The 21,921-nt window shown below is 41.5% G+C and overlaps 1 protein-coding gene and 1 pseudogene across 2 annotated transcripts in view; both read left to right on the forward strand.

Moving 5' to 3' along the window:
* The window catches only part of GFRA1 (GDNF family receptor alpha 1), a 195,458-nt gene that overhangs the window by 8,964 nt on the left and 164,573 nt on the right, over positions 1-21,921 (forward strand). The gene's annotated exons all lie outside the window — the stretch shown is intronic.
* LOC112470152 lies at positions 7,691-7,809 on the forward strand (annotated as a pseudogene).

Here is a 21,921-nt window from a genome sequence, read left to right on the forward strand (position 1 = left end):
ACACACACATAAATATATACAGATATATTTATCTTTTTACTAAAATGGAGTCATGGGCTACACATACTTTCTTATTACCTATGTGGTGACCTGAGGAATCCGTGTCTTCTTGTGTCAGTGACCACTTCCTAAAGGCAAATTTTATGATTAAGATTAACTGTCAACCTCAAGAAGTCTCATGAATAAAGCAGCGGGTCATCCCAGTATCTAGACCCTTATGGCGAAGGCTTAAGTGTTCCAGTGAAGGCTGCGAAGGTAGAGACAGTCAAGTATTTTGTGTAGAGTGACTGTAGGTCCCGCTACCAGAAGAAGGGAGATTAAACATCAGTGAGTGACAAGTAATTGCATGACCCGAAGATTGTTACAAGATAAAAATTATTTATAGCCAATATGTCTGTCCTCATTTTTTCTCCTTAGTCCTCTGAAGTATTTCTTCCTGCCATCTCTTAATTTTTTGCTGTGGAAGCTTATTCTTTCCAAGCTTATTCTGTCCTTTTTGTTATTGTTGTTATTGTTGTTGTTCTCTGGGATACAGTAGTGAATTCTCAAGAGAAAGTGTGTCAAAACAGGATTGTTTGGTCCAAAGAGCACTGGTTCAGGAGTCAGTGTTGGGCTTCAGGCTTTACCTGGAACTAGGGAGGTGACCTTGGGCAAATGTCTGCCCTTTCCGAGAGGCATCCTCTTCTCAAATGAGGACAGTGGACGAGAATGGTCTAACATCTTTCCCTTTCCTCTCTAAGGGCCTGCGTGTTAAATCTTGTCTTATTCTGGGACACACTGCTTTTCTTTCTAGCGTTTTCTTCATACTGAAGCATCTTGTGATCTTGGCATACATATTTTTCATATTAATAACATTTATGAAGCATGATTTATTAAATATATACCTTACTTCGAACCAGAAATTATTTATAGCATTGAATACATGGAGGCAGATAAAACAAAATAAGAACTAAGGAAGTGGAGAACATAGGGACAGAGGAAGATAAGAGTGGGAAAGAGAAAACGAAGCCATGAGTGAGTTCAATAGACAGAATGCATGCCGCGAGATTTTATTTAAACAAATTAAGTGTTCGGAAGTGCTGTGTTTATTTTACAAAGGGACAAGTAGAATCGCTGGATTGTAAATGCAGTAGGACTTTTGGAGGTCATTGAGTCCAGTCCCCTTCTTTTACCATTAAGCAACTGGAGAGTTCCATAAATTTCTAGGACAGTAGAACATAAATTGTCTCGGACAGTGATGACAAGTAAAATTAGGTGTGTATTTGTTTTTAAATTGATAGTCGAAACTCTCCATATCCCGGCATCTACCTCTTTTAAATTGTCCTTCACCTGTTCAGATCTGTGCCTCTGCTAGAATGCCATACATTGTTTTTCTGCAGTTGGGGTGAGAATCACAGCCATTGACTTTAGTTGAGAGGGTAGCTGTCCGTTGGTTTGGAGTTGTTTCTAAGGGTTAATTAATAGGTCTCTGTTTGGCCATAGAAACCGGTGGCTGGAACGTTGATTTTCATATCTTTGGGCCCACTTCAGAGTTACCTACAAGGGAAATTGAGAAACTATTTGTTGCTTTAAAACCTCCCAGCCCTCGGATTAAAAAAAATAATAATAATTCTTCATCTAGAATTTTTTGTTAAAGAAGCTAACCACTTCCTGTAATTTAGAGACTCAACTAGCTGGGTCAGTGATGAAAACGAATGGATGATTTGCATAAGGGGCTAATTTATTATGTCCCCTGGGCATTTCTTTCATCTCTCTTTCCATTCTAATTAATGTTCTGAGAGGGGCTATCACCATATCAGAAATTAGGGGTGAAAGCAGGCATTGTTAACCTTTATTCTTATGATTTTTATCTCCTGTGATCTTTTAACCGTTTTCTTTTCATATCCAGGGACTTAGAGAGGCCTGGGAGTGTAGGACGGGAGATTTTAGGGGTGTGCCATTTTATGATCTTTCTTCGAAAAGTAGATTGTTGTAAAAATAAAAATTGCCTGGGATAGCTCTACAACCGCAGAAGGATTTGCACGACCATGTGCAGTTTCTGCCTTCCGAAACATCTATTCAGTTGTGCGTGTACACACAGATATAGATATATTTGTATATCTGCCTGATCACATGTATTTATAGTGTGTGTGTATGGATGTCTGTATTATTAAACATCTTACCTCAGAGAGATCTTACTTGTCACATGTTCCAGTCGGTTTTGGCTGTGACAAAGACAGCTGTGTGTGCGAGAGTGTGACACAGCTGAGGAAAGGCAAGAGAACAAGCAATTTCTTCGAAAATCAATTGCAATTTGCTCCCACTAAATTGGCCTAAGGTCCGCCCTGTCCAAGCATTAGCATATGACAGACTTTTAATCATTTGGTCAAATGGCTCATTTTTTTGGTCAAACCACAGTTCCCTCTGGGACTCTGCCCGTCAGTCCCAGAGCTGTGTCATCTCCAAACCTGCAGTCTCTTTAAAGGAGAGGTAAATGTGGGGAGAGGAGAAACCCTGGGGACCCCTGCTGAGTGCCCTGCACTGCACAGCCCATTCATGGGCATTATCTTCTTTTGGTCCCCTGCCACCGCTAAAAGCTAGCTATTAGCTCTGATTTCTGAGGAGGAAACCTGGGCTCAGAGAGATCGAGTAATTTTCTCAGGGCCACACAGCTGGCAAGTTGAAGAGTGCAGATTCACACCTTGTTCCTGCATCTCCAAAGCCTGTGCTCTTCCTGCTGTTACATGATGAAATTTTAAGCAGAGACCTGGCTCCTTTATTAAAGAGGAGATATCTAGTCCCTGCTCTCGCTCCTTAATTCACAGTCGCTTCTCCTCTGTCTTCTATCTTAAAACACATTTCGGCAAAGGGCCTTTAAAGTTGAAATATAAGCCGATATCTATTATTTTAATATTTATGTCTGCATTCTGATGCGTTCTTAATTGACAACCGAAATCCAGAACATGCACACTATTAAAACCATTTATGCGGAACTGCAGAAATATTAACCAATGAGGCAATTCCTGGAATGTACTTTTTTTCATTTCAGTGTGAGATGGAAGGGTTCTAAAGTAGAGCAGAATGCCTAGGGCCATTCTTTGTCATGTTGTCATATAAACAGCATTACACAGTGGTAAAGAAAGGAATACATAGTTTAGTTCCACTTTAAGGTCACCTAATATGCTATTCATTTGTCTTCCACCATGCTGGTCCTACTTTCCTTCACGTCCCTCTGAATGGTCTAAGAAGCACCATGCCGACTGTTATTTCTGTTGCCCTTTGCATATTATCGTTTTGTGTACAGTTAATAATGTATGAAAATAAGTATTGATTGCATTCTTTGTAGGAATAGGCCAGCAGGTTTCTTAAAGCCCATGTTTATGAAATGTTTCATGGATCCCTATTATATGAGTTTCAAATAAACTCTTGAAGAAGATACCGGGAGATTAGGGAATTCTGGAGAGTTCTCGATGGAACCATGAGATCCTTGTATGTTTCGAAATAGCAAAAGTGGCATTCGAATAAGAAAAAGAGTGCCCAGACTGATACTCTAAACACATTCCCAATTGGGAATGACGACTCTCCCCATGAGACTTTAAGAGAAATAAAAGCAACCATTACGACAGCTGTGAGAAGCAATGAACAAGGTGTGTTATATGTAATAACTTGTGTCAACCTTGTTTAACAATAGGTACTCATAGCCCCACTTGATGGGTAAGGAAACTGAGGTCCAAGTAAGAAACCTGTCTGAGGGTACACACCTGAGAGTTGACAGAGCCATAGTGTCATCCAGGAAGTCTGGCTCCAGCATCCCCATTTGCGTGTATATGACAAGAGAGATAATCCGTGAAAATTAAGTGTATAAACTGCATGAGAGATTATTAAACATTCGTACTGAGTGATACATATGTATATGTGTATGACATATACACATATATATCATATATTATATGTAATGTGTATTTAATATATATTTATTTTAGAACGAAGAGACGAATTGGTCAATTTCTGTGATCTCTACCAGTGTACAGTATTTTTCATTCGTCAGATATTTATTGAGGACTAACTATGAGCCCAGTGCAAAGCCTAGGTGACTCGGGGGTAAATAAGACCCCGCCATTGCCTTCTAAGAATTCTCTTTTTTGTTTAGGGATAGGTATAAACAAAACAAGTTATGATGCAAAGTGTTAGGTGAGTGAGCAGGCTTCCTTACAAGGCTCAGATGTAGCCCCTAGGACGGAATAACTGACCAGGTGGAGTCATGGGTGAGAGAAGCCTTGCTGAAGCTGACTTCGAGCTGGGTTTTGGATAGGAGTTTGGTAAGTAGAGATGGGGGAAGGGCATTCCAGGCAGAGGCAACAGCATGGCCAAAGGCACTGAGTGTCCAAGGTGCTAGTAATAAGCCACTTGCTATGGCTGAAGCACTAGGTATAAGCAGCGATGGGGAAAGAGCTGGATAGAGAAGCAGATTGGCCACACTCAGAGGCTGGGCCTTTGTCCCAGCCCAACTGGAGAAGGATGCTGCCTAATTTACCTCAGTATTGAGGGGATTTTTACGGTGAATCATATGAAATTGTCAGCTTTGTAGATCAATAGGGTAGGCTAGTAGAAATTTCATATAGTTCAACTTAGTATTCTTTGGCGTCATATAAGCATACACAGGACTCCTGGATGCTTTTAGACTAGAGAAGGACGTAGACCTGTTGGGGGTGGGTAGTGACCCCTCATCACAGAAGGTACCTTCTGGGGAAGTAAATATGTGGCCAGGAGCACCATGCTATTTGTCTCAGCTCCTGGTGGACTTAGAGCAAGTGTAAGTCAAGTTCAAGTTCCTCTCTTCCAGACTTACCTTCTCCTTGTGAGGAAAGATGCACAAGCCTCCAGCATGCAAAGATCAAGTGCACACAGGCCCACATTCAGGTAGGCAGAGGAGCAGGAGTCAGTGAAGCCACCTGGGCCTCAGAGTGGTCCTGGGAAGGTGGGTGGGCACATGTAGAGCAGGTGGGTGACAGCAGAGCAGGTGCCAGCAGGAAGAAACTCAGGAAGCAGAGCCAGGTCATGAAATATCTTAATGCTAATGGTGAGAGAAAGGCATGGTGGCTTGTGGCCGGAGAAAGGGTGTCACTGAAAATCGTTCAGTAGGGCCCCTTAGACACGAGTGGCCTGGCTGATGAGAGGAGGCCTCCTCTGGTAGGCACTGGGGACGTGGCCAGTCTTGGCTCTCCACCTGCCTTTCTGCAGTGCCGCCATCTCAACCCCAGTTTGGCCCTCTATTCTGGACTGGGGATGACTTCCGCTTTTTGCCTTGGAGATGGTGGCTCAGGCATGGGAGTTTAGATCTCCAGGCCAGCGCTGTCCTTCTGGCTAGAAGAGATGGCCCTGCCCAACCTTTCTGGGGACCTTTTGGCATCTTGATGGGCCTATTCAGAGGACTCAATGTATGGGTGTGTTTCTTCATTTATTTTCTGTATACGATTTAGTTCTTCTAGCTCCACAGTCCTGTGTCTCACTTGGCAGTTTCCTGCACCCAATTCTCAACTTGCTTCTGAATATTTCACAAGAGAGTGTCAATAAAAACTCCGAGAGTCTAAATGCAGGGAGTTGTCTTAATTGAAAAAGATTTCTGCTAACCCTGGGGCACACCCAGCGGGGGAAGGGTGAGCTGGTTTCTAAGAAGTTACTGAAGCTTTCTCGAGTCCAGGGTGTGTTTATGACTTTGTTTTAATGACAGTGGAGAGAGGAGATGCAGCCATTTTTGGTGGGAACCCACCTGGAACTGGGCAGCAACGTCCTACACCAAGAACCATCAGGCAGACCGTCTGCATTCATTCCAGGGATTGGGGTGGGGCTGGAGAAGGGCAGGGGATGAGGTCTTGATGATCCCAGGAAATTGTGAAATGTAGAATCGTTGTGGACAAGAGCAAAGTCTTGGGGTTAAACACACCCAGGTCTGAGTTCCACATTCCAGCACTTACTGGCTGTGAGACCATGGCTAAACAGTTCCTCCGTTCTGGGTCTTCTGTCTGTGAGTGAAGATAATGATAGTATCCAATTCGTAAGGTTATTGGAGGTAACATTCAGAAAGAACATTTGAAAGTGTTCAGTAAATGGTAGGTGAGTGACTGCCAGTCTCTTCCATATATATGAACATGTGAACTCCCTTCTTCCTCCTCTCCTGGTTTATTAGCATGAAATAGGAATACTAGATTATTTGAATGATGTAGATCTCTTCTGTTCTGGGAAGAGAGAGAGAGAGAGAGGGAGGGAGGGAGGGAGAAAGAGAGAGGGAGGGAGAGAGAGAGAGAGAGAGAGAGAGAGAGAGAGAGAGAGAGAGAGAAAGGGAGAGAGATAGAGATAGAGATAGGAGAGCGTGAGCTCGTGAGCGATACCAATAGCCATGCTGGAAATGACAATCGCCAATTCAGTTCAGTCTAAAACATCTGACTGTCTTCTCTAAAAATAACAGTAGTCACATTCTTTGAGAACTTACTCTGCACCTGGCACTGTACTACCTACTGGGGGAGATGATGGAGAACCAGAAAGAAAGTTCAGAGCAGAGTGAGGTGCTGTGGGGAGAGAGGAGGAGCAGGAGGAGAGACTAAGGGGACTTGGATGCCAGAAAGAGAGCTCTGGAAGGAGGTGGCAGAGACTGGGGTGCAGGCATGTGGGGAGTGGATTCCAGGTGGGCCCGGGCACGTTGTTTGGAAAGGAAAGTGTGTCACCCAGCATGGAGAATTAATATTGGATATGCCAGCCCTCTGTTGAGCAGCTGTGAGCATGGTGAAAACCTAGTGTGTGTGTGTGTGTGTGTGTGTGTGTGTGTGTGTGTGTGTGTGTGTGTTTCTGATTATTCTCAAGGATGTTTAAAAAAATGTAATGTTTGCAAACAAAGTAGAAACAGTTGAAGCATTGTTTTCTATTAGCAGTATAAGGTTCACTGACTATGGATATTTTTTCAGTCTTGTCTTCCAAATTGTAATTTTAAAAGATGAGGCATTTCATATTCAAGAGTTTCCTTTGTCTGAAATAAATTATTCATTTCTACCCAGTTTCAGAAACAATGAACATAATACTTAATGCATCACAATTAAGCTGGTGTAGCTTCGTATAAAATTATGTTCTGTGCATTTTGGTGGCAAACAGAGCAGTGTATCCTATATCTTGTCGACATTTGTTCCTCATAAGCAAAACATAAAGAAGTAGAGACTCAGAAATGTGTTTTCTTTCCTCTCGTGGTGGGGGAGGAGTAACTTTAGACCCAAGCAGCCTCGTTTTTGACATTCCACAGCTGTTGGTGGCTATGTCACTGCAGAGAAAGTGAACTTACTGCTACTATATTGTGCATGGGGTCAGGTGAGGGTCAGAATTCTTGAGGATTACCCATTCATCCCGGTCCCCTTTGTCTGGGTTTGAGATTCCTCTAGAATACTCTCTTAGAAGGGATGCATCTGGAAATGACTTCCTTTTGGGTCTGGTGGCAACTGCTTCTTGAATGCTGGCTGGTTGGTTATATCTACCTTTTCCAAAGATCTGGTTCTTGGAAATAACCTTCTTGTGACAAGATTCTGCCTTAAGAAAATGGGCATTGCCAGTAAGGGTTGAGATTTTCTTGGAAAGCCTTTTCAGGCTTGAAGGTTTAGCTGTGATGGTCCCCAGGAACTCAAGTCCTGGCCCTGAGGTCAGGGTCAAAGCTGGCTGTGATTGACAGAAAGCAATTGAGAATGCCTCCCTGAACAAGCCAGATCTCGTCTGATCTCAGAAGCTAAGCAGGGTCGGGCCTGGTTAGTACTTGGATGGGAGACCACGTAGGAAGACCAGGTCCTGTAGGCGTAAACGATAAAAAATAAGGGATTGTAAGCTGACAAGGTCCTTGCAATCTGTGAGGTCCACCAAGGGTTGGTTGCCTCGCCTAAAAAGTAAAAAAGAAAAAAAAAATTAAAAAAAAGAAAGCAATTGCGAAAACATTAATTGTGGAAGCCTCCTAGGTGCCCAGCAGTAGGATAGGAGATGCCTTCATAGGTTATTTCATTTAATCCTCACAAAAGCCTTGGGTGTTTGCTCAGAGTCTCAGAGTCTGGGTGGGGGGAATTATTCACATTTTACATAAGAGGACATCAAAGCTCAGAGAAGTTGAGTGACTTGCCTAAGACCACACAGCTAGTTGCTGGAAGCTTCCGAATTCCAGCCTAGTTTGTCCAGCTCTGGTGGACTAACTCCTTCTGCTTGTTGCCTTTTTGCTTCTTAGGTCAGGAATAAAAGCGATCAAATGCGAGGTGGGTTCTCTGCTACCTTTGGTCTAAGTACTCTTTGGTACTTGAACAGAGACAGTGACATTTTTCTAAGTTTAGGGAGGCTTAGGAAGAAGGTCCTAGATTTGGCCAGTTTTCCTGGATGCTTCCCTGCCCTTGACCCTGGTTTAGTTTGCCGAATGCCTTCCCTGGTCATGGTCTCTGCTTCCACCCGTGTGCCAATGCCACACCTCTGGGTTTCTTCTCGGTCCCTTGCTCTGACTGGTATTTCCTGTGTGGGGTTCAGAGGACCCTGCAGTCTCTGCACTGTCAATTTCGAGGGACCCTCTTTTAGAATAGATCCATCCATCCACCTGCCGCTGGACGGTTCCACTGAGATATCTTGGCCATAACTCCACCATGTTCCATGTTGAATTCACCTTCTCTTTTAAACCTGAGGAATGAGAAAGAGGCATGTTAGAATCGTGGGGGCGCGGGGATTGTTTTTATAACTTAGGGGGAGTAGTGCTGTAGTGGAAAAAAATGCAGGTTGAGAGTCAGACTCTGAGTTGAATGTAGAACTTTCGTATTAAGAGCAGAACTAAACCACTTTTTAGATCAGCTCCCGACGGGAGCCAGAAATGCCCAGCAAATGTTTAACTTCGGTCTGAAACACTGACTAAGTCAAATGTTGTTTAGAAATCCTGAAACAGAAAAATTTGCACTCTGGGTTTTATATGTGGTGGGAAAAAAAAGTCTACTGTTGTTTTCTATTTCCTCTGAGGTACCTTTTATGACACAAAATGGCGATGAAGCAGTGGCCGCTGTGGCCTGTCCCTTCCTACACCTTTCCCTTCTCTGCCTTCATCCGTGTCTGCCTCTCAGACACATACCTCCCCCGGTCCGAGTGACTCTGGCGATTTTGTTTTGTAAGTCCTGACTGTGGACCTGGCTCCACCACGTGCCTAGTACGGGGCGCTGGCGTTGGCAGACCTTCCTCCTCACCAGTTTCCAGGAGTAAAGGGATTCTATTGACAGAGGTGTTTGAACTACTAGAGGACTGGCTCTGGGGACTTGAGAAATGCTTTGCCTCTGAAAGTCCCATGAGTAAGTTACTTTTCTTTGCTAGACCCTTCTGTCCCTCTCTGGCAAAGCAGAATATTTGGGCCACCCCAGTGGTTCTAACCTATTGACATCATGCATTTTGTGTCCCAGTGTCCTGTGGGAGAGGTATATGACATTCTGATAGCTCCCTCTACCCTTACCCCAGATGAAAATTGTGCTGCACTCAGATGATATCCCAGGGAGCCCCCCAGTTCCTACCTCCATGTGCCCTCCATGCTTTGTCAAGAATCTTTGGGTGACTTCTTCCTTCAGTTCATCAACAAATATTTACCAAGCCAACCTTCTGTGGGCCGGACACTGCCAGGTCCTGGGGACATGGGCATGGGCAAGACAGATGAGGCCCCTGAACTCTAGTGGGGGACACATAGTGAGTTAAAAAGCAAACAAGTGGTTTTGGATAGCAGTAAATATTCTGACAAAGATAGATCAATATGACAGCAAGTAGAGGGGAGAGGGAACCCCGTTTCACAGGGAAGTCAGGAGGGACTCTGAAGGAGGTGACTTTGCCTTGAGACCTAAATGACAAGGAAGAATCGGCCATTCTGGGCACTGGCTGACGTGCATTGTTACTGGAGTGCAAAGGCCCCCAGGTGGGCAAAAATCTGGTACACTCTCTGCAAACGGGTGGCCAGTAGCCGGAACCTTGTACCTTCTTGTCAGTGATGATCTGCTTCCCTGGGCAGGGGGCCAGTGATGAGGGCGAGGCCACTACCAGGGGTCAGGAGGGAGCCCTGGCCGGGGGGATCGGGGTATGTGTGAGGGGGGCACTAGGAAGCTTTGGGGCCATGGCCCCTGCTTTAGAGAAGGCTCGTGTATCTTACACATAAAAGCATCCATGGCTGCATCTTCCCACTCAAGAATTCCGAGAGGTCAGCAAAACAGCTCTCTTTAAACCAGAGACTTTGTGTTTGAGTGTGAGTGAAGTGACAAACTTTTGATGTTTGCTTTGAAAACGTGATTCTTAAATGATAGTTCTCTTCTAGGGCTGGGTTCGTGTTTCCTATTGACTTGTCTCTTTTTCAAAAGACAATGCAAAGAAAAATAATTATAGAACATCGGAGTCGAAAGAGCCTTTTATGATCTCCAAGTGCAGGCCCTTTGTTGATGGATGGATGACAGAATTAAAGACTAGAATGGTTAAGGGACTTGCTGGAACACAACTGGTTCTGGAGCTGAGTCCCATACTCTCTTCTCTTTCCTCAGCTGACAGATACGTGCGTACCCCTCTGGCCTCATCTTGTCCCGTTCTCCCCTGGCACGCTCTGCCTTTTTTCTGCCCCTCAAACCCATCAAGTTTGTTTTGTTTCAGAGCTGTTGCTCCTGCTTTCCCCAGGGTCTGGAATGTTCTCCATTGTCTTTGCTTGGCTGACTCCTCCTTGTCATTTTCAACCCAGAGGACTTCCATAATCACCTAGCTAAATATTTTCCTCTCCCCTTCATTCTTTATTACATCTCACTGTTTGATCATCTCCATAGGGCTTAACTGTATCCAAAATTATTACTTATTTGCCTGTTTCTCTCACTAGAACATTAAATTGCATAAAAAGAGGACCTTGCCTGGCTCGTTCACTTCTCTGTCCCCAGTCCTAGAAAACCACAGAATAGACACCTAGCAGATATTTGTTGAATGAATAAATGAGTATGCAGTGAATGTGAGCTAGGTAGGTGAAAAATTATTAAGTACTTATTTAGTGTCCAGAACTTAGATGAGATGGGACAGAAGTGTATAAAACCTTGCTGTTAGGATTCTTTGTCTTATGAATGACAGAAAACTCACTTCTAACAGCCTTAGATGATAAAGATAATTTGTTAGTTCTTGGCATTTGTAAGATATAAGAGCTAGGGTAGGTATCTGGTACTGTCACCAAGAACATGACTTCTAGACCTCTGGCTCTTGGATCTGTCCTTTGTGTTGAGGTGTCACCTCCAGGGTCAACAGAGCGACATCTTCTAGCAGCTCTACACTCCTCCCTCATCGTCCGAAAAAAGGGCCTCAGCATTTCGAGAACTCACAGCCTCGCACATACTTTCCCTGGCTAGGTATTTGGTGATCTAATAATGAGTAGTCAGATTGACCCTACCTTGAAGGTGCTTAGAATCTTGCAGGGGAGAGAGACACAAATATATAGAAAAGTTCAAGTGTGAAGAGTGCTCTCTAGGAGAGACAGGTGGTTCGTTATGGCAGCCGGTAATGGGGGTCAGACTTGGTCCAGGTGGGAAGAGTGTTCCAGGCAGAGAAAGGGAGAGGCCACGTGGTGTGAGGGAGCAGGTGAGGAAGAAGGTCGGTGTGAGACGAGACTGGAGAAGTCCCTTAAGGCTGGGTAGGACTCAGCAGGGGGTGAGGCTGGGGGAGGGGAGGTGGGGAGTGGCCTGCACTCAGTCTGTGTGCTTAAACATAGGAATGCACCGTGGCAGGAGCTGTGGGGCATGCAGGGTTTTCTCAGCCCATTGTCGTCATTGTCACATTTGAGAAAGACCAACTACACCCATCTGGAAAAATGAGGCCGCTGGCGCACAAATGCTTTACTTAATTCACTTGTTTTCAGTGAGAACCCCTTTCTCTTTGGCCTGCCCCTTAACCCTCCCAGCCTCAGTTTCCTCAGCTGCAAACGGGGGTCATATTTGTACCTGCCCTTGGTACTTTTGTAGATTGTTGACAGCCTCGCATGCAACTGCTTTATGAACTCCACAGTTCGAAACCAAGTTGCTTTGGGTTGCTTTGATATTCCTTCAACTGTGGGATGAGATTTGGATTCGATGAGTTTGAAACAAGGAGTCCTCGAATTTTGAGGCCAGAAAGACCTCAGGGATATTTTGGTTAGACTGTGGAAGGTGAGACGTGAATTGTTGAGGCTGTGTTCTAATTAGGGACTTGAGGTCATCTCAAGGTCAGCCACTTATCCTCTCCTTTGGGCAGCATGCCCCTCCGTGCCCTAAAGGTCCAGGAAAAGGAACAGCTGCTCCTCTGCCCACTTGATTGGAGCACCCTGGTATTCTCAGGTGGAGCCTGGTCTGGAAACTGTCAGTGGCTTGCCCCCAGCCTTGCAGCGAGAGAAAGGCAAAGGCCAAGGGCCTCCTGCTCTCTGGCTCCGAGGCTGCTCCTACTTACCCTCTTCCCCCTTCACCCCATCTGGGACACATTCTGGAAGGAAGAAGTACGAGACCACAGATCTGTCTGTTTCAGCCTATAGAACACACAATTAGCTCTCCAACTTGTCTCGGATATTTTTTAAAAAGAACTATTACAGGTGAAGTTGAAGTGTACTTAAAGCATTATTGAATAATTGATTAATTCTACAAGTATTTTCTGAGTGCCCTCTCTGGGCCAGGTGTTGTTCTATATGTTGAGAATACAGTGGGGAACAAGCCAGAAAAATGCTCTGTCTTCCGGGAGCCTGTATTTTATCTGGGGGTAGACACACGATAAAGGGATATGTAATGAAGACAAATCGAGGAGGTTGGGGTAGGGCGTAACAGGGGGTGGGCCCTATTTTAGATAGAGGAAGCCCTCTCTGGTGAGACATTTGAACTAAAGTGACAGCGACATCTCTTAAAGAGCCTTCGAGGCTGAGGGATCAGCCAGCGCCCAGGTCCAGTGCTGGTAACCAGGTGACCAGGGGGAGTGCAGCGGAGTGAATGAGGTTAGGAGAGACAGTGGAAGATCTGATCGTGTGGTCGTAGGACCTGATAGGCCGTGACGAGGACTTCAGGCTTTGTTCTAAGTTTGATGAGGAGCTGTTAGAGGGACTGGAGGGTTTTGTACAGGATAATGTCATGATCTTATTTATGTTTCAGCAAGATCTCTTGACTATAGACGGGTAAGAGGAGAAGCAGAAAACCCAGTGAGAAGGCTGTGGTGGCATCAGCGCCAGAGCCGATGGGGGCCCACACTGGGTTAGTGATAAGGAGCAGTTAGGTTCAAGGAATGCACCAATCACACTGACGGGTTGGGTAGAGGGGGTGACTCCTAGGAAGACTTGGTGTTGTCATTTACCTGGGTGAAAGAGGTGCCATTTTCTGAGGTGGGGAAGACCCGGGGTGAGCGCTATTCTTGCTTAGGGAGATGAGGGTTTAGAGTTCCAGTTTGGACATGTTAACTATGAAAGGCCTTCTGGCCTTCTGAGCAGACGCCTTCCTGTCTGCCTTTCCAGAATTTAAGGTTCATGGAACTGTTGTTCATCTCATCTACATTTTATGCTTTACTGATATGTATTTCCATGAATTATATTTTATTCTGGATGGGCACTTAGGTTATTTCCTTGTTTTGGGGATTGAAGATAATGCTGTAGTGATGTTTTCAATTTGGCCTTTCTGTGCATATATAGGGGGATTTATATTTAGAAATAGAACTACCAAATCAGGGGCCATGCACTTTTATTTTTTGGGAACTGTTTTATTGAGATGTAATTTACTTACCATACATGGAGACATGCATTTTCACCTTATTTTTAAATTCTCCAAAGCTAGTTTTGTTTTTAAGTAGTCAGTACATTTTTTTTTCAATTTATTAGCATATTTAACTAGTTTTTTTGGTTAACCCTTCTGGGTTGAACATCCTTTTTATTGATGCAAATCTTTTAATGGTTATTTCATCAGGCGTGTATGCACAGTAGTCATTGTCTTTTTTTTTCATTTTTTATTTTCTAATTATTCATAGACTATATATTTTTTAGAACAGTTTTAGGTCTACAGAAAAATTGAGTAGATAGTACAGAGTTTCCATATACCTTCCTCCCCTCACAGTTTATCCTATTATTAACATCTTGTATTAGTGTGGTACATTTGTTACAATTAATGAGCCAGTATCGATATATTATTATTAACTGAAGTTCATATTTTACTCTTTGAGTCCCTCTTTAAGTTATGTAGTTCCATGGGTCTTGACAAATATAAAGTCATCTTTATGTTACGTAGTTCCATGGGTCTTGACAAATATAAAGTCATGTATGCACTGTTACAGTATTATGTAGAAAAGTTTCACGGCTCTGAAAATCCCCTTTGCTTTACCTGTTTATCTCCTCCCTTCTCCTGAGCCTTTGGCAGCCGCCGATTTTTTTTACTGCCTTCATAGTTTTGCCTTTTCCAGAATGTCATGTGGTTAGAATCATATAGGCTTTTAGACTGGCTTCTTTCTCTTAGTAATTGCACTTGGCAAGGCTCCTCCATGTCTTTTTGTGACTTGATAGTTCATTTCTTTTCATCACTGAATGACATTCCATTGCCTGGATGTATCCCAGTTCATTCAGCCATTCATTCACCTGTTGAAGAATATCTTCCTTTCAGCTTTGTTTGCTTTCAGTTTTTGGAGATTGTGAATAAAGCTGCTATAAACATTTGTATTCAGATTTTTTGTATTGATATAAGTTTTCAACTCATTTGGGTAAATACCTATGAGTGTGATTGCTAGACTGAATTTTTAGGTCTACGTTTAGCTTTGTAAAAACTGTCAAACTGTCTTCCAAAGTGACTGTACATTTTGCATTCCAACTAGCATGAAAGTTCCTGTTACTCTGCACCTTTGTCAGCATTTAGTATTGTTAGATTTTTGGATTTTAGCTGTTCTAAGGTATGTGTATAATGGTGTATCACAGTTTTGTTTTAGTTTATAATTCCCTAATGGCATACGATATCAAAAATCTTTTCATATGCTTATTTCCCAAGTGTATATCTTCTTTGATGAGATGTCTGTTCAGATCTTGTACTCATTTTTAAAATTGGTTTGTTTTCTTATTGTTACATTTTAAAAGTTCTCCGTACATTTTAGATACAAATCCTTTATCAGATATGTGTTTCACTGCATCTTTTTATGTTGAAAATGTCTTTATTTTGTCTTCATCCTGGAACAGTTTACTTGGGTATAATATTCTAGCATGGCAATAATTTTCTTTTAACACATTTGCAATATTATTCCACTGCCAGTTGTAATCTGTTGTTGATATGAAGTCTGTTGTCAGTCTAATTATTGTTCCTTTGAGTTTTCTTTTTTTCTTTATTTTATATAGTTTAAGATTTCTCTGTTGTTTTTTATTCATTGATTTCACTGATATTTAGATATGATTTGTTTTTAATTTCTTCTGTTTGATATTGGGTTTGATTTTTGTTTTCTCTGAACACTCATGTCTTTGTTTAGTTCTGGAAAATTCAGTGATTATCTCTTCTAATACTTCTCTTTTCTCTCAGTTTGCTTGCTTTTGAACTAACAGATGACAGAGATCTTATTTGTTCCTACATTTCTCAAAACTTTGGTCCATATATTTCATTTCTATCTTTTTGAGGCATGCTCTGGGTCAGGTCTTCAGGTCTGTCTTCTTAGTCATTAATTCTTTCTTCTTGTGTTTCATGGAACCCATCTATTGAGTTATTTATCTCAACAGCTATATATTTTCATTTTAGAATTCATGTAAATATATGTATATATGTATATATATAATATTTTCTAGTGAGATGTGTTCTTGTGGTTTCTATTTCTTTCTTTATCTCACTGAAGATATTTCTTAAAGCCTCCTTTAAGATTAATCTGTTATCTTATTCTCCTATTCGTTGCTTCTGCAGATTCTATCATGACTATTTTGTTGTATGTTTTAATATTTCAACTATAAGTTCAGCTCTAGTGGCAATGGCTTTCCCTCGGAGTCCTAGATAAGGTTTTGAAGTCATTGTAATTCAGCATAGAGCAGAGTCAAGTTTGAAGTTTTGGAACTCTGTTTTGAAAATTTGATTAAAAACAGAGACTATTCCTCTTAAATTCCACCTCCTATAAAAAGGCAATTAAGCAGTTAATGACATTTGCTCCTCTAAAACCCATCCATCCACAATAAAGCATATTCTTAAAACTGCCTTGCTTTGCTTCTTTCATTATTCGCAGAGAGATGGTATCTATTAAAACATTTTTTAATAACAAAGAGCTGCTTCAAAAATTGTCCCCTTTTTCAAAGAGCTTCAGAAACCACATTCAAGACCATGGAGATTTGAAATAATCTATATTTGCTTGGCTGGACCTTACATGTTTTAGTCAGTTATGGGCCATTTTAAGTGAATTCTTTGGCCTAGAATCCACACATCATGTGAAGAATGTCCTTGGGATTTCACAGTCCTACAAGATTCGAGATTCTCTCTGTGTCTTGTCTTCAGACCTTTGAGCAAAGATACTCTGGGCTTGTTTTCAGGATCTGGACCTTCTGGGCCACTGGTTCCATGCAAAGTGGTTTTTGAGAATTTCCTGGACAAGGGCCTGTGATCGTAATGGCTGTTCCCTCATGTCCCTCTCAAGGTGGGCTGCACAGTGGAATTACTTAGGAACTGTAGGTCCTGATGCCTAGACCCCACCCCCAGAGATGTTTTTAAAGCACTCAGATAATTCTAATTGTGCAGCCCAAGTCAAAAATGATTGCCTTGTAGACATATGTCCAGTTGCCCAGATTTTTCTTGCTTTCATTTTTTTGGTTGCATTACGTATAGTATTTTTCTTGTTTTTTTTTTTGTTTGTTTTATTTTGTTTCATTGTTGTTATTGTTGTTGTTGTTGGGATGGTTATATACCTGCATCAGTTCAGGTTACTTTCTGACCAGAAATGAGAAGCACTGAATTTTAACCAGGGTGCTTAGATAAAAGGATTCAAACAGAAGGTTTCAAGAGGCCTCCTTGACTTATTGAATTCTTCCTGCGATTTTTAATTTCTCTGCAAAAGATAAGTCTTTTTCTGGCATCCTCCCCCTTTCATTTCTCTCAGTGTGTGTATTTATCACATATCTTTAATTAAAATGAATTTGTAGTTTGGGGCTGAATTTGAGTTAGTGGCATTCTCTGCTTCTCTTCTGTGATACAAATATTTGCATACATTCTGTAGTGGGAATTTATATTCCAAAATAAGTTACATTTGGGGGGGGGCATAAATGTGCTAAGATTTTAAATGTCGCATAAGAATTGATGGAAATTGTTCTGGGGGGTGGAAAATAGATTGTTCAAAAATTGAGGTGAGGTGTTATTTTCCCACTTGATTTAAGAAAATACATTTACTCTAAATGTGATTTCTGAAGCAAAAAGGGGGCAGTTTTCGAAGGGTATTAAAAACTCTGTTTTCATAGATGCCTTCTCTCTTCAAATAATGAAAGGATCAAAACAGGGCAGTTTTATTGTATGTGGATTGTTTTTTGGGGGGACAAATTGTCATTATCTGCTTACATGACTTTTTATAGGGTAGAGGGTTTTAAGAGAATGATTCGTTTATAGTCCGATTTTCAAAATGGTTCCAAAACTTCAGACCTGGCTCTGGTCTATGCTGAATTACATCTACACATAGTGATTGCCTTAGACACTTGCGTCCCCAAGTGTGTACTTTCAATTGCCGATAAGTAGAATGGGTTTTAGGCTTTGTCTAAATAAGAACAGTGGAGAGATGATCCAATTATCTGGATAATTCAAAATCAGGAATTCCCATATGATATCTTCAATTTTCTGTATATTTCAGTTGACGGGAAGTTTGAATTGAAGTCATCTGGGTCATTGCCTCGGTTTTCCACTTCACTCTATTTGTGTAAACACAGCTGTTTTATGATCGACTTTTTCTTTTTTTTAATTTCCATTTTGGAAATAGCCATTTTTCAAGATCAAAATTCTTGTTTAGGGATTGTATACTTGAGCCCACTTTTCAGATCCTGAGATATTACTTGTTGCCTTTCAGTAAAAATGGCTGTATAGCAAGTTGCTTTTCCTAATCCTCATGTTGAAGAAACTTCTTTCTGAATCTAGGGATATTTCTAGCTGGACTCTAGAGAAAATACTCAGTAGTCAAATCTTCCACATAAAAAAAGTCAGTCTTCACCTGTATAAAACAATCACAAATGGCATGGCAGATACTCCCCTGTTTAGAGAAATATCCAATTTGACCACCCTATCAGTTCCAGATGGTTCCTACTTCTGATGAGCCTCTGTTTACTGCCAGAGTGGAACTTCAGCCAACGCATTTTAATTCCATTCCCAAACTCATCTGCACCATGTGGCAATACGTATTAATACCCATTGAGCTGTTGCTTGGATCAGCTGAGGACAGGGAAGGCAGACAGTGCAGACCCTCAGCTGGGAGGATTCTGATACCTTCTGAGACTATGTATTTTTGCATCCAAATGAAGGCAGTATAAGAACTAAGAAACTGTGTGGTTGAGATTCATCTTGACAGATTTGGTTCTCTAAGCCCTCTCTGTTTTCTCAGTCTCTTCCAGGCAATTTGAAATGCTCTCAGGATAGTTGGACGAAAGCATGGGGACCATGAACCTCTTGGTGACAGGTTTTTGGATATGTGTGAATTGGTTATATTCCCCTGTTGTTGGTTTTAAAAATTCTTGAAATCTTTCTGGCCAAAGAAAAAAAATACCTAAGAGTATTATTGTGCAAAAACACACGTTTTCAAAATCCCATGTATTATAAAATTATAAATTACCCAGTATGTGGGTTTATCCATTATGTGAAAATAGGTGCATTTAAGTAAAGATTTATTTTTGAACATTGAGAGCCATTTTATTACTCTATTAAGCACTTTTTCACAGTAGTTGAAAGCTTAAGGTCAGGAGGAGATGGTTTGGTGTCAAATTGAAACTTTGTAAATCTTAACTGGATAATCTTAACCTCACTAAGCCTCGGTTTCATGATCTGTAAAATGGGATGATCTTAATCGTACCCACTAAATTTGTCTGGGAGAATAAAAGCTTAGTGTCATCTCTGACACAGAGGCAGCGCTTTGTCTGCTGGCTGCTTTTCATTTATTCCTTTCGGTCTGTAGACGTTTGTGTGGAATGCCAGCAGCTGAGGGACTAATGGGTTAGAAAAGCAGGTGGAAGTTACTGTGATACTCTGGTGCGTGAAGGGTAGATCGACAATATCTTTTCTAGTCATTTCCCTGTTTGAGGGCCCTCTTTTTACCCCGCCCAAGTGTTATGTTAGATGGCCATGGAGGGCAGAAGTTCAGAGTGAGTCATTCATTCTTTAGTTGCTTTGATTTTTGAGAGATGGTAGGACTCATCCTCTTGAAGAGAAATCCGTCTCTAGAAAATGCCTCTTTGTAAATGTGGTTTTGTTACTATTTATGAGAAAGAAAATAGCCATTGGGTGTCAAGGTTTGAGTTTTAATTTTCGTGCGTGGGAAGCAGGGCAGGGCATTATCTGAGCACAGGAAGGGGCGATGCAGGAATGTGGAGCGAGGGAGCCTGGCTGGGAGTTCTCAACATCCACCAAGAACTGGGCTGCCGACCAGTTAGGTTCTCACAATGGGAGCAAAAGGCGAATGAGTTAGGTCAGCCTGTGACAAAACAGTGGGGGCTTTGTCCTGAAGACTTAGGATTATGGCAGCTGCTTCCTAAAACTCAGAAGTTGCTCGATGGCTTGATGAACTAGATACATAATTTAAAAAATGTAGTGGCTTCCCATTTTTTACAGTACACCATGGAGAAATCAGACAAACACCTGCTGTAGATGTCCTTTGTCACTCTATGAAGTGCTCTGATTTCCTGGATCTAGCAAAGCTCTAAGGGACACATTGTGACCTTTTAGTCTGACGACCCTCAGGCATGTAATAAGGAGCCATGCTAACAGGGCTCTATTGTACAACACTTTCAAAATAACTTTTATACTTTTGCTTAAGTTTAACTCTTCAAACATTTTGATAAATCCTAGGAGACCTAACTCTAAGCTTAAGGTTTTGTCGTTGTTGTTAAATCAACTAAAAAAAAAAAACCCAAGTACAAATTATCTTTTAATGAAGACCGGTAACCTTTTGTTAAAGATGATAGTTGTCTATCACAAGATAAATAATCATTTTAATTATTGCTGTGGCATGGGAAACGATTTTTTGAAAAGAATTTCATTCTAAATGTATGACAGACTAAATTAGTATTTAGGAAGTACTGAAAGGAATTCATTGTTAAGTTACGTTTTTATCTTATATCCTATCTGGCTTTCTTTCTTTAATTGAATGTTATTATTTTGGACCTCATAATATTTGCTGTGGGTAAAATAACAATAACTCATTAGATTTACTGCCTCTGCATGAGATCAATAACAAAATTTCCATTATTTATTTTCCCAAAAGACCTTTAGACACTACATTTCCAGCATGGTATAAAGGAAAGGGATTTTATAATGATTTACTTTAAAAAGATTTTCACCTCTGATATATATCCGGCAAAGCCCCACTAGAATTGCACTGTGATAATAATAATTATAAAACAAAAATGTCAAGAAATTGTTCTTTCGTGATCTGCATTTTGACTATATATGAAACCTGAGAAAAACAAGGCATGCAGAGCAGAACGGTGTTTAGACAGAGGGTTTGTTTGAACAAAATTTATTAATACGATGTGTTAGGAAGAACCATAAATATAAACATTTTTAATGGAAACCCACAAATGAAGATGAACTTGTTTGTTGATTGATTGGCTAGCTGATTTCTCTCTCTCTCTCTCTCTCTCAGGATCTTGGTAAAATATATTTTCCTAGGTGCTTCTAATATAGCTGGACATGGTTCATGATATTCCTGCTTTAAGATTTCTGTTCCACATGTTTTAGTGTGAGTCCATTTGAGTAAAGTGAAAAACAAACACATTAGCTTTAAAAGTTTCTCGCTTTAGGAGAATTACAAATGCTAATCCTATAGCAGCGAGCTAGCCTTAAAAATGGGCAAAAATTATAGACTTTTTTTGTATTTCAGTCTTTCAAAGGAATGGCCATTTGTCTCACACGTCGATAATTTAAATTAAATGTGGAGGAAGAGATTTAAATATTCCATCTCAGAAAAATCTGTAATGTCCCATAGATTTTAGATTAAACCGATTAGATTAGAATAATTGTAGAGGACATTATTCTTTCATTGAGCAGATTACAACCAATTAAATGGTAATTCTGAGCTCTTGTTAAATAAATATCTCTTATTATCAGACACAGCAGCAGAGTGTCAGAGGAAAATGGGTGTGCGTTTTCCCATGCGACCTCACACTTTCCAAAAATTGCACATGTATTCAGAATATATACAGAGAATGTGGACAGCGAATGGTGTATGTCACATTCTGAGTAATTTTAAGTCCATGCCTTCCGAAGGCAGCTGTTCATATCCTTTGTGGGCCTCAAAGGCTGAGTGCAGATGGCAAAGTTTGCAGTGTTCTTCTACCACAAGTCAAAAGATGTCAGCCATTCTGGTACCTTGTGAGGTCGCAGGGAGGTTACCTTTCAGGCGAGCATTCCCCAGGGCCTATAACCTTGAAAGACGCAGCGTTCCTGTTGTCAAATGCTGCACCTTCCCAGAAGCTGCTCACACAAGAGCCTGTGAAGACATCAGCTATGTTCGAATGCACTTAATGTGTATAACTCTAGTGTTAAATTCACTGGACTGCTGGGCCACTATGTAAAATGGTGTCAACATGAGGCTACGTGTGTCAGCTTTCAGGCACATTTGGAAGGAGTTGAAGGTTTTTGGGACGTCTTGTCCGCATTGTAGAGGAAAACTAGCCGTGAAGCCCCGGAGCAAGCTGAGGAAGTTGGTGGTCTAATCCGCAGTGTCTTTCAGATGTGTCGGTGTGACGCCCGGGCATCTCGGCACAGGTGT

This window comes from Pteropus alecto, unplaced genomic scaffold, assembly GCF_000325575.1.
Source record: "Pteropus alecto unplaced genomic scaffold, ASM32557v1 scaffold177, whole genome shotgun sequence".
NCBI classification, from domain to species: domain Eukaryota; kingdom Metazoa; phylum Chordata; class Mammalia; order Chiroptera; family Pteropodidae; genus Pteropus; species Pteropus alecto.